The 14,129-nt window shown below is 35.9% G+C and overlaps 1 long non-coding RNA gene across 1 annotated transcript; it reads left to right on the top strand.

Moving 5' to 3' along the window:
• The first annotated feature begins 7,891 nt into the window (after positions 1-7,891).
• On the top strand, positions 7,892-9,072 carry LOC116026588. Its single transcript, XR_004099861.1, has 2 exons — positions 7,892-8,582; positions 8,649-9,072. It is a non-coding gene; the product is annotated as an uncharacterized LOC116026588 (long non-coding RNA).
• Positions 9,073-14,129: the final 5,057 nt, after the last annotated feature.

The following is a 14,129-nucleotide window of genomic DNA, read 5'->3' as shown; positions in this document are numbered from 1 at the left end:
AATTTGAATTAGAAAAATGGAGAGAAAGTTTTCAAGTAGCTTTTGTACCACATTGGTTTGGGAAGTGGGTTTGCATCACTACTTATACAAGATTCTTTCTAAGGATTATTGAATTGTATAGCATAAAGGCTTTGTTGTGCGCATGTGGGTGCAAATTAAATCCCAAAATGAACTTGAAAAGGCTTGACGAGAGATTATTTTTTTTATTTTATTAGGAATTGTATTACCTTATTTTATAACATTACACAAACCTTAATAGTATAGGAGTGTTTTGGGCAGGAAGTTAAAATCCTAGGAATTGTATTACCATATTTTATAACATTACACAAACCTTAATAGTATAGGAGTGTTTTGGGCCATTACATAAACCTTAATAGTATAGGAGTGTTTTGGGCAGGAAGTTAAAATTGAGGATTTTGTTTTTATTAATAGTATAGATTAGCTAATTAATTTGTAGATGAGTTTAATTATTTCATTCGTCTTAATTTTATTTTATCTGTCCAAAATAATGTCTTTTTTTTAATTGAATATAATTACTATTTTACATTTCTCAATTTACCATTTTAATTTTTTTAAATTTTTAGACAATTAATGAGATAAATACAATTATACTTTGTACAAATAACACCTACTTTTGAAGGGTAAAATTAAAAATTAATAATATTTGTTTGTTGCATTAAAAATTATGCAAAAAGTAAATGTGACAAAGAATTAGAGACGAAAGGAGTACATAGATTCTCAAATTTTACTTTCATTTTTACTTTTTGACATAATAAACATTGATATGTTATCTTCATTTTGAGGGTCACAATACAAATATTTAAAGTAAAAATTTGTGTGAGGAATAAAATGTGGGAATAGATTTTGGGAGTTCACGTAATTTTTTTTTTTAATATGGAATGGTTGGTTCGTTAGAAAATATTGATCAAGGAATTAGAATTATAAGAAGTGGAGGAAAATTTTTTCAAAAAAAAAAAAAAAAAGAAGTGGAGGAAAATTAATTTATACTTTGTTTGGTGTATGGAATTTTTTTTTTCAAATGAATTTGAATTACTGAAAATATGAAGAAAATGGTCATCTTAGGGTTTTTTTTATTTTTTTTTTCTGTAGCATTTGGGAATAAAGGTAAACCTAGTATGACCAAACTACCCTCATATGACTTGATTATTGTATTAAGTATAGTTTGGATATGGAAGTAATCAAATAATGATTATTTGAATATTGCTATATTATTTAATATATTTTAAATTTATAATATTTTAATATATAAATTATTATTATTTTGCCATGAGATCATGAGAGGTCATGAGATCGAGTTCCAGTGGAGACAATATTGACTCTTTGTGCTTTAACATGTTTAAAAAGTATAGATGAACAGATAATACACTGTAATAGGGTCAGTTGTATTAAAAATGTTATTATTTTCTATTTTCATAATTATTGTGTAAGGAAATATTGATATTTATACTCATTATTTCTTACCATTCAAACCTAACCAAATAATAGAATCAATATTCCTAGTAATTTATTTTCCCACTAACCAAACAATACAATTAATCTTCCAAGTAATTTTTTTTCAATGGAATTTAAATTTCATTCCTCATCAATTATTTTACATGAACCAAACGGACCATAATTTTTTAAAAAGATTTAAGTATTTTTACTTTATGATCTTTGTTTTCTATTTTTTGTTTTGTTTTTCATTTCTCCANATCTTTGTTTTCTATTTTTTGTTTTGTTTTTCATTTCTCCAATTTTCATATATATATATATATATATATATATATATATATATATATAGGGATGCACTCCCATGCGAACTGCCGCCCAGGTAAGAAATGAGAACGCTTCATAGCCGTCCACGTGTCCGGATCAACGAATCAGATGCAATTTAAAAAAAAATGACACGGTGGCATTTTCGTAAATAACTGGAACTTTAGTGCACCTAGTTTCACTTACAAGTGCACCTAGTTTCACTCACAAGTGCACCTAGTTTCACTTACAAGTGCACCTATTTTCGCACCTATTTTCACTAACAAGTGCAAGTAATTTACCTTATTAATATTCATGCACCTATTTTCGCAAATACTTTCACTTACAAATGCAAGTAATTTACCTTATTAATATTCATGCACCTATTTTCGCAAATACTTTCACTTACAAATGCAAGTAATTTACCTTGTTAATATTCATGCACCTAGGTGCAACCTAGGTGCACCTAGTTATAACATTAGGTGCATTTAGTATTGATGCTTACCGTACAATTCGCTTGCACCTGTAATACATTTTACTTGCATCTGCAATACATCTTACTTGCACTTGTGCAAAGTAATTTACTTTGTTAACATTCATGCACCTGGTTGCAACCTATGTGCACCTAGTTATAGCATTAGGTGCACCTATTTATAACATTAGGTGCACTTAGTATTGATGCTCATTGTACAATTTACTTGCACTTGTAGTACATTTTACTTGCACGTGTGCACCTATTTTCACTTGCAGGTGCAAGTAATTTACCTTGTTAACATTTATGCACCTGGGTGCACCTATGTGCACCTAGTTATAACATTAGGTGCACTTAGTATTGATGCTCATTGTACAATTTACTTGCACTTGTAGTACATTTTACTTGCACGTGTGCACCTATTTTCACTTGCAGGTGCAAGTAATTTACCTTGTTAACATTTATGCACCTGGGTGCACCTAGTTATAACATGATGTGCACCTAGTTATAACGTTAGGTGCAACTACATTCCGGACACGTGGCGCGCTGTGATTCGTCCGCATTTCTCTCCTGGGCGGCCAGTACGCATTTGAACGCGACCATATATATATATATATATATATATCAATATATATATATATATATATATATATATATATATATATATATATATATATATATATATATATATATATATATATATTGATAAGTGCAAAAGATGCTACACTTATAGGGTCGTTCTCGGGTCACATTGCACGTACTTGCTAGCTTTTGTGATTGATTTAAGCTTTAATTGCGTTAAAATGCTTGTTAGTGCCATTGGACCCTAGTCCGCACGTGTTTGATCATTTTGTAGGTAAAAACGTTGTGCAAAAAGGTGAAAAAGGCATGGATTTCAAAGAATGATTCACGAGTGAAGTTTGAAGCAAAGGAAGGGCCCGGACGCGCCTTGGACGCCCATCCGTCCAGGCGTCCACGTCCCAGATCATCAAGGTTCGAAGCAGCCCTTGCGGACGCATGGTGGACGCAGCCCGAACGCCCGCGTCCGAAAAATGGCGTGCAGAAGTTTGCGATGTCTGCTTAGGACGCGGGAAGGACGCGAACTGGACGCCCTGCGTCCGAAAATCACCTCTCTGAAGTTTGCGATGTCTGCTTAGGACGCACAGCGGACGCGAGCCGGACGCCCGCGTCCGATTCCGAGATCTCTTCGAAGTTTCGAAGCCGCGCACAGAATCCCGCTGGACGCGCAGCGGACGCGCGTCCACAGCATAACAATTTGGCGGTTTGGCGCGATTTAAATAGAGATTTGGGGCATTTTTCAGGGGGATCCCATTCATTTTTCCAGATTAGTCTAGTCTAAAATTTCTCTCTCTAGAATTAGGTTGAAATTCTCTCCCAATTCCACTTCAATTCCATTCACATTTCATTTCAAGTAGCTAGATTTGGAGAAGATTGTGGACGTCAACTTGCAATTGATCAAGATTTGTAGAAGAATTCCATTTACAATCAAGTAATCTTTCAATTTCTTCTCTTGTTCTTCAATTTTGAGTTGTGATTTGCTTTGTTGATTTGAATTGTGCTTTGAGTTGTGTTTAGATCTCAATCCTTATAGCTTAGATTTGTTTAATTGCTTTGATGATGATTAGTTTAGAGATGTGTGGCTAGTTACCTAGTGGATTAGGACTAGTTGAACATGCATGTTGTTCTTGAGCTCTCATGTCATATATCTATGGTAGAATGATGCTTTTTGGATATCTTGATAGCGGTTTGGGATGTTTGTGTGATCTCTACTCCGATTAGGCCAATCGGACTTGAGAGTTAGTGTAGCAAGCTTTCACCTATGAGAATAGGGAATGCTTGAGAACTCACCAACCTCTTTTCCTTCTCACCTTTGAGAAAAGGGAGTAGGAAGGCAAGAGGCACATAACGTGTTTGTCATAATGCCTCTTCTAGCCTAAGGTTCACAAGGATGACTTTATGGTCTAAGAAGTGAGTCCATTGACCACGAGAGTGGCGGTGGTGTGAGTGACCTTGTCTCATGTGAGTCCTTTGAGCGTTTTCAAACCCCTAGTACCTTAGAAAATCAAGAGTTGCATGTATGCTAGACTAGTCCGAATCCTCCCTTCCAATACTTGCTTACAACACCTTTCGTCTTAGTGTTCGATATATCCTTAGAATGACCTATACAACCCTTGCGTTAGGACTAGCTTTTGAAACATAGGAACTCTTGTGTCTAATTCCTTGTCTACCAAACCCTTTATACCATTCCTTGAGACGATACTCGGGAACTTCTTCCCGTTTTATTCACCTACACTCTTTCCACCTCCCGCTAAAATACAACTCATCATATATATATATATATATATATATATATATATATATATATATATATATATATATATATATATNTATATATATATATATATATATATATATATATATATATATATATATATATATATATATATATATATATATATATATATATATATATATATATATATATATAAATTAAATAAATAAATTAGGCTAAGTCAAACCCTAAGTCAGTAAGTCTTCGTTCGTCACTTCGTCCGTTCCTCTATGGCTCTCTTCAGACCGCACGCAGCCACACACTTCACGCTTCTCCTCTTCGTCTCCGCCACCGGCCACGTCTCCGGCTGACCATCGCTGACCGCTGTCACGCCGCACCGCCGTTGAACACCGGCCATTGATAGATGACTGGGTAATCTTTTCCTTAGTTTTTTTGTAGTTTATAATTTATATTCTATACTATCCTATAGCTTGACTTAGGCCTTAGGGTTCTTGAATTTAGGGTCTGAATGTATGATTATGATATTTGAATTCTTCATTTAGGTTTTCTTAATCGTTCTTGATCTAGGTTTTTTAATTTTTTTTTCATCTTGATTTAGGGGGTGTTTGGCAAACGGCTGATAGCTTATAGCTGATAGCTGGTTGGTTTAGCTAGTAGTTGAAGGCTGATTGCGTTAACTGGTTTGACCAGCTGGTCGTATTAGCTGGTTATAAAAAACTGTTTGGTAAATTAGCTGTTTACTAGTAGCTGATTGAATGTAAAATGACATTTAAGGATATGAGTGTATTGTATAATTTCGACCTTTAAATATAACAAGAAGATAAACTCTTATTAATAAATAATTATAAAATTTGGATATTATCTATACTTTTTTAAGGACATAAGTTAATTATTTTTGTTTATTTAACTCTTATTAAATTATATTGAGTATTCTAAAACAATTTTTATTACGTATTTATTTTCTATTATTATTATTATTATTAAAAATGACAAACTCATCACCCGTTTATGTTTATTATTATTATTATTATTATTATTATTATTATTATTATAAAATAACAAACATACCACCTATTTAAAAGTAAATCCCATTGATTTCAAAGGATAAAATAGTCAATATACACATGATTCCCAATAAGCTGATACAAAAAGCTACATTCATTAGCTTTTCAATTTTCAGCTTATTGGCTCAATAAGCTAAGACCAATAAGCCATTTACCAAACACTTCAAAATAGCTTATTGGTTGGTCAAAAAGCTAAACTTAGTCAAATAAGCTAAAATTTGGCTTATAAGCCAATAACCAAACACCCCCTTAGTGTTCTTAAATTTGAGGTATAATATTTGCCTATTTGGGTTCTTCATTTTAGGGTTCTTAATATGAAATTCTGAAGTGAAATTTTTCTAGTAAACTAGAATCGAATTCCAGTTCACTGGAATTCGATTCTAGTGACTGGAATTAATTCCAAAGCAATTCCAGCATTCCAGTTCATTGGAATTTTATTCTAAAACGCAATTTCAGTAGTTTCATTGCTGTTTTAATTTATAAATTTTCAATAACTTTTTTTTTTATCAAATATTAACTATATAGATGGATGGTTCTTCATCTTGTATTCAAGACACTCCAAGTCCAAATGAGTCAATTGAACCATCGATCGGGCAAAAAAGGAAACGTTCAAAAAGTGAACTTCCACCAAAACCAACTGCTCTAAGGTTTGAGGTATGGAATTACTTTACTAGATTGGATGACAACAAGGATAAGTATAAATGTAATTATTGTGATAAAGAGTTTAAGTGTCCAACAACTAGTGGCACTAGTAGCTTTAAAACACATAATCAAAGATGTAGTGCATTTAAGGACCATCTTGATAGTGCAACTCAAAAAAATCTAACAGTACATGAAAGTGCAAATGTTGTTAAAGGTGGTAGTAATAATCTTGTGGCGATTGGGTTTAATCAAGAAGCTTGTAGAAGGGCAACTGTTAAGATGATTATTTTGGATGAATTGCCTTTTTATTTTGTGGATGGAGATGGATTTAAACAATTTTGTAGTGTTGTTTGTCCAAGATTTATTATCCCTTCAAGAAGAACAATCACAAGAGATGTAGTTGAATTGTATATGAAAGAAAAAGCTTTACTGAAGAGCATGATTAGTGCTAGAGTTTGTTTAACTACTGATATATGGACTGCAAGTACTACTACTGTCAGTTATATGGTTATCACTGCTCATTATATTGATCTGAACTTGCAATTGCATAGAAAAATTATCAGTTTAAAACCAATTTCTGATTATAAAGGTGAAACAATTGCAAGAGAACTTGATAGTTGTTTGATTGATTGGGGTATCAACAAAGTTTCTACTATCACAGTTGATAATGCATCTGCCAATGATAGTGTAATTAGGCTTTTGAAAGTTAAATTGAAGGGGTGGAGAGAGGATCCATTGGCGCCTTTTCTCTTTGTTTTTCGTCTGGTCTCCGTTGGTTCTAGTCGTTCTTCGCCGCCCTTCCAACGTTTCTCCTCCCTCACCAACCGTCTATTTCCTTCTTTTTCAAGTAGGCCATCAACTTCTCTCTCCTCTTTTACACATGGCTTCCTCTTCTCGCACTCGTGCCGGGGTTACTCATAACCCCTCAACTTTCTACTTCTGAGACGGTTGCTCCAGCCAGCGCCCCTTATGCTAATCCCCTGAACCCAGCTCCGACCGACGCCGGTACATCTTCACAAACCAGCCTTGCTCGAGCTCAAGGTCGATCTGAGTCCTTAGACCCCCCCCCCCGCGTTGACTAAAACTCCACTTTTTCTGCCGAAGGGCTCAATCTCATGAGGTCGCTGTTGGAGCCCTCGGTTGCCATTTTGGCCGCTAGCGATAGATACATCACTAACTCGCCTCACAATGGTTTTATCGGGATTCATTATAGGTTGGTCTGCTATGGATCCCGAGTTCCCCTTCATCCCTTCATGTTCACCTTTTTTCGCTATTTCAGAATTCGCCTTAGGCAACTAGTCCTCAACTCTCATTGTTTCCTTACATGTTTCTTAACCGTGTGTGACACACTCGGTCTTCCTCCCACTGTTTTTATTTTCAACCAACTTTTCCGAGTCTCGAAGTTAGGTAATCGTGCCCTGGGATTCGTTCAGATTTCCCAATGGAGAGGCTGTCGTATATTGACCGGTCTGTCCGACTCCTTGAAAAAGTAGAATAGGGAGTTTTTTTTTTGTTCATCCTACCCTTCCCCTTGACGCCTTCCACTTTCCTACCATCTGGATTTTTTCTTTCTTCCGCGTGACCAAGAGGCGCCTTGCGATGCGGAGACAGCCGAGCGTGTGGCCATGCTGAAGGGCATGTATTCGGTCCCAGCCAAACTTTGGTCTCGTCTGAAGGCACTCAATCGCGCCGGCTTGTTACTTGAGGGGGCGGCTACCATAGGTTGCCTGCCTGATCATATATTATTTTATCCAAATACTTTTCCTGATCATATACTCCTCTAGGGAACGACGACTCTGAGAACTCTTCCGAGGAAGCCGCTGCGGAAGTAGAAGCCAATGCGAAAGTTGGTGACGAGGACCAAGACGCCCCTGTTGAAATCTCCTTTTCTTCTTCCTCTGACTCCCAAGACTCGTTCGATGAGATGGCCGATCGCCGCGCAAGCCACCAAGCTCGTCTCAAATCCTGAACTTCTGCTGCTGACATGGGCAAAGCCCCAACCTCCACCTCCACTGCTCCAAATCCGTCTCTGACGGCTCCCCGACCTCCAGCCCCTTTGATTATTGGGGCAAGCCCAACTGCCGCCGTCACTTCCTCTCCAAATCAACAACCTCGCCGGCAGACCATCGGCTCCAAACGGCCTTCTGACTTGGCCACCGCCACCACCTCCAAAAAGATCAAGCTTAGCCTGGAGGCCTCTTCTGACGACGGTGTCGTCAAAGGGAAGTTTCCCATGTTCAACTTGTTAGAGCATGTGATCTTCCCTAAGGACCAGAAGTCGTTAGAGGATGCTAACCCTATCTAGGTTCTCCAGTCAACTACGTTTCACAGCTATTAGGTAATTATCTTTTTTCCATTAACACTCTTCCTTCGCTTATTTAGTCTAACTTTGTTACCTTTCCAGGCACAAATGGCTCATGCCGAGCTTCGCGGCAGGGTTAATCCACTAATGGTAGACTCGGAGCCCCTCAGGTCGATCAAGGCTATTCATGCTAAGCCGACCGACTCATTTTGACGGTCCGTCGATCTCCATTAATTAGGTCTGATCTTACTGTCTTAAGTCACCCCATGTCGACCGCCTTCTCCTTTTGATTATTTAACTTCTACTCACCCATCAAAGTATATTGTATGTAGTCTAGAAGGGTTTAAGAATCTTGGGTTAGATACTCCTACAGTAGTTACAATGGAGGATATTAGTTGTCCTTATAAGAAGAAGTGTATGATTTCGAATAAGGTATGGTGTAAGGCTAGGGTACGGTGATGCTGATGTAGAACAATAACGATGGAAAACAGAGAAGTTCTTCAAATAAAAAACTGATTACATAACACTCCAAAAGATTCAAATTTACCAACTGATTGCTATTCTCACACATAGCATGATTTAAATAGGAGACCAAAGGAAAAGAAAATATTAGAAGCATGAAATGAAAGCAATGGGAAAGACAAAAAAAAAAAAGTTAAGGAGACTGCATATATTAAGGATAATAAAGACTCTGGGATGCTAAGCCGCCATACTGAGAAAACTCTTCCACTTCATGCATGTTGATAATTATTCCTGCTTTAAATGCTTTTCACCGTTTCACGTACTCCATCATTCTCCCTTGCCTGAAAATGACTCACATTCCAGTCACCGGAATACAATGGACGTTTATTACGAAAATATTTGTAGATATCGACAACATGGAAGGTTTTTGAAATATTCCACCCATCTGGAAGATCAATCACATTAGCAATTTAGCATTGTTATTTATTTTCTTGATTACTCTGAAAGGTCCATACTTCTTTGGGCTGAGCTTATGAATAGACATTGATTACTTTCTGGACGTTAGTAAGCATACTTCTTGATTACTTTCTGGACGTTAGTAATATGCTAAGCATATTTTTCTGCCGCCGAAGAACCTGAATTCAATCTTGGCAGGTAGAGTAGTAAATCGATTGCATGCATAGGTTGCTTTCGTCTAGACCACTGAGAATGGTGATCGACCTATGGATGAATAGACATTGTTATTGTATGCAAACTCAGCCTATATGCCAGCACAAAATCCCACTATTTCACGTGTTCTCCACAAACACATTTTATTATTAAGTTTCCTTGATTGCGATTCGTCACCTCAGTTTGCCCGTCTGTTCGAGGATGAACTAAGCTACTAAACTTTAAACTAGCATCGAAGTGTCTCCATAGTGTGCTCACGCATATATTTATTAATCTTGTCTGGAGCATGTGAGTGCACTACTGTACACCTGCATAACAATTCAAAAAGCATATTATATATGAATGTTCTTTCTAGGAAAAGCCAAAAGAGTCCTATTCATATACAAGTTGTAATAGTTATATTCTGCAGATTAAATAATTGATATATATATTTTTTAGTTTATTAATCTTATCTGGAGCATGTGAGTACACCGGCCAGGCGGCCAGCATACCAATTAAAAAACAATTTAATAATAGTAAACAGAGATCGTGAAGAAAGCATGCCCTCTATAGGAAAAGACAAAACAGTCCTATTCATATATACTAAACAAGCAGGAAAAGTTATATATTATAATGCATAAGTTTCAAATAGATTACTGCTGATTTATATAATTCATATATATTTTGTAATTTTATTAATCTTATCTGGAGCATGTGAGGTAAACATGCATACCAAAAAACATAGTACGTACATCAGCTAATTAAGGATAGTAATCAGACAGTTTTAAAAATGCATGTTCTTTCCAGGAAAAGCCAAAAGAATCCTATTCATATACAAGTTGTTACTCTGCAAATCTCTGATAACGTACATAAATAAACCAAAAGTTAATTCCAACCATGGTACTTCGACTATGTTGATTTTTCAAAATTAGTCCCTGACTTTTAATTAGTCCCTGACGAAAGGACCAACATTGGAAAGAATTTGAAAGTCAAGGGACTTAAATTGTCCAAATTAAAAGTCGGGGACTAATTTGAAAAATCAACATAGCCGGAGGACCATTGCTGGAATTAACTCAATAAACCAAGAAGTAGGCTCTGCCAATAAAATAAATCATAAAGATATATTAAAATTGGAAAAATAAATGTCTTGTTGGGCAGGACCGGTAAAGGGGTCATATCTAGAACCCGGTGGCTGGAGATTGTTGGGCAAAGGCAGGTAAAGTTTCCAAGGGCCAAGTCCAACACCCAGCCTGTCTCGAATAATGTGATGGAAGTTTATAAGTAAGGAAATAGTTGAGCTTACGCTACTAGCTATAGCTTTTAGCGTGGGTGGTAAGCACTTGATTGTACAAGTGGTATCAGAGTCAGATCACGCGTTCGAGACATGAGAGGTAAGCGCTTGATCTTAACATGTCTTTTGTTAAATAAAATACAAAACCAATCGAATAAATTAATGGTGTGTTTGGTTGGCAGGTTTAGCTATAAGGAATGCGTATCAAAGTCATTGTTATTATTTGGTTGATAGATTTTTAGAACAGTACTATGAGTTTTGATTACCCTTTAATTGCAAAATCGATTCCCTAATAAAATAAGGGTGTATTTGGTTCGCACATGAGAATCGAAATCGATATGGGTATCAAATACTTGATAAGCAGGGCTGGATTTAGGCTGTGCAAGTTGGGCTACAGCACAGGGCCCCAAAATTTTGGGGGCCCCTAGTCCAGCTTTGGGCCCATTAGGTAATATATGTATCTGTAGTTATTTTGGCCCAAAATTAAGACTGTATTATACGAAAAAATAAAAAATAAATAAATAAGACTGTAATATTCACGGATTTCACGCTTCGTCTTTAGTCCCGCTGCAGTGTCTGTATCGCTTTTGTTTCTTCGAGGTGAGGCGAAGATACGAGGAGTCACGCTGTCGCTAGGGGTGAGCAAAAAAACCGGACCGACCGAAAATCCGACGACCGAAAACCGAACCGACCGAATATTTCGATTTTCGGTTCGGTTTCGGCTATTAAGGTCAAAAAAATTCGGTTATTTCAGTTTTTCGGTCAGTTATCGGTTTTTCAAGAGAAAACCGAAAACCGACCGAAAAACCGAAGATTAATCTAATGTAAAAAAAAAAAATCTAACCCCATCCCATTTACATTTATAAGTCCATAGTCTATCACATTAATTATAATTACTTTATTTTACTAATATTATTTTAAAAATATTATAGTTTCATAATTCATAATCATATATATGTACCTACGAATATATATGTATACTGACATAATGTATGTGGTGTTATATATATAATATATATATATATTTAATATAATGTACATATATATGTATACTGACATAGTGTATGTAGTGTTATATATATATAATATAATGTGCATATTATATTGAATATATATGTACAGTATGTCAGTATACATATATATATATTCAATATATGTACAGTGTATATATATATAAAACATACTGTACATATTTCCATATATGAGTACACTAATCCTAACCATTAAATGTATATAGATTCATATAAGTTACGATTGCACGACATTTGTTAATCATATAATGTATATAGTTAATTTATATCTCACTAAACTACTATTGTACTTGAGGACATTAATTTTAATTGACTATAAATACTAAGTTATTATTTTTTTTCCCTTAATAATGTAGTCTTTTAACATTAATCAAATAAATAAAATAAATTTAGCTATTTTACTAAAAAAATTCGGTTATATTTAACCGACCGAAAACCGTCGGTTTCGGTTATATCGGTTATGAATGTTGGTCGGTCGGTTTTCGGTCGGTTATGAAGGTTCGGTTAAAATTTCGGTTATTTCGGTTATTAACCGAAAACCGACCGAAACCGACCGATGCTCACCCCTAGCTGTCGCGGAAGGCTGGGAGCGACCGGCGTGCGTGAAGCGACGGCGACGGAGAGAGTTAGAGCTGCGAGGAAGGTCAGGAAGCCGACGGCCACAGCGGAGAGACGAGGAGTCGCGGAAGGCCGGGAGCGACTGGCATGCTTTTAGCGACGGCGACGGAGAGAATCAGATCTGCGAGCCTGCGAGAGTGCGAAGAGTCCAACGACCACAGCCCACAGCGGAGATGATTGAACAGTTCATCAATTTCGTCATTCGCCCACCCAGGTGTCTTTGCATTTCTTTCCCTATATATAATTATGACTCTTTTGCTTAGCATCATTTTATTTACACTACTTACATATGTTGGCTGTGGTTAGCTATTATAGGTTTCTAGCTATTGGATGTTGCACTAGCTAGCATCTTAGAAGTATGGTTCAAAGCTTACTCTGTACCCTCAAAAGGGGGAAAACTAAAGTAGGGATGGTTCAAAAGCAAATAGAAGAGGCTGCAAAAAATGGATGTCTTTTTGTGCTGAACTTGTTGACAGGGCACTGAACTTGAAATTTAGGCACAACTCTTCTCGCACGCATTTTCTGATATATATTGTTTTGTTTTCTAGCTTATACTTCTACTTAAGTCCTGTAGCAGTTAGTAAATTCATTTTTCTTGCTTGAATATGTTTTCTAGCTTATACTTTAGTTATGCATCTGCTTTTTTGCATTTTCTCTTTGTAATTTTTCTTCTTTTCACAGATTATTTATACTTTGATAGGGCCCAATTTATTTACCAGCACAGGACCACCCAAATCAAAAAACCAGCCCTGTTGGTAAGGGTAATGGATTTTGGTGAATGTGTTTTGCATGTTTAGTAGTAAGGTGAAATGAGATAGTTGGGGAAGAAAGGAGGAAGGGGAATGAAACTCTTATGGGCTGTTTGGTTCACGGAATAGGTAGGGAATGGCATAGCATTCCCAGTAATAACCTATTCCGTTGTTTGGTTCGCATTTGTATTCCCAGAGGAACATTATTCCTGGGAATGAGCTTTGTTTGGTTCGCATTTGTATTCCCAGAGGAACATTATTCCTGGGAATGAGCTATTACCCTAGGAACATTATTCCTGGGAATGAGCTATTACCCTTGCAAGGGTAATAGCTATTAACAGGGCCCCCCTGGTATTAACCTATTCCTGACCTTTCAGGAATAGGTATTTTATTATAATTTCTTTTTTACCCTTTTTTTAAACCTAAAATTTAATTGAATTCTTCTAAGGTATTTTTTTGAATTTTTATTTTAATTATATAATAATAATTATCGCGGCTGCAGCATGGTGTCGCAGCCACGCATATATATATATATATATATATATGCTATATTATTTATATAAAAAAATTTATAACTAAGAGCAATTAAAGCGAGCTTTTGGCTCTTTAAGGCATCATCATCTTCATCTTGTTGTTAATTTTAAAATGGAAGCAATGATTATCTTATATAGAGAAGCTCAAATGAGTTTCCCTTCTTGAGTTACCAATGTGGGATCAAAAACTCTCATTTGTGTTTTTTTTTAAATAATTATTTTATATATAATTTTGTTTTTGTATTATTATT

This window comes from Ipomoea triloba, chromosome 8, assembly GCF_003576645.1.
Source record: "Ipomoea triloba cultivar NCNSP0323 chromosome 8, ASM357664v1".
NCBI lineage: Eukaryota > Viridiplantae > Streptophyta > Magnoliopsida > Solanales > Convolvulaceae > Ipomoea > Ipomoea triloba.
Note: the sequence above shows the minus strand (reverse complement) of the source record. Positions and strands in the feature narration are given on the sequence as shown.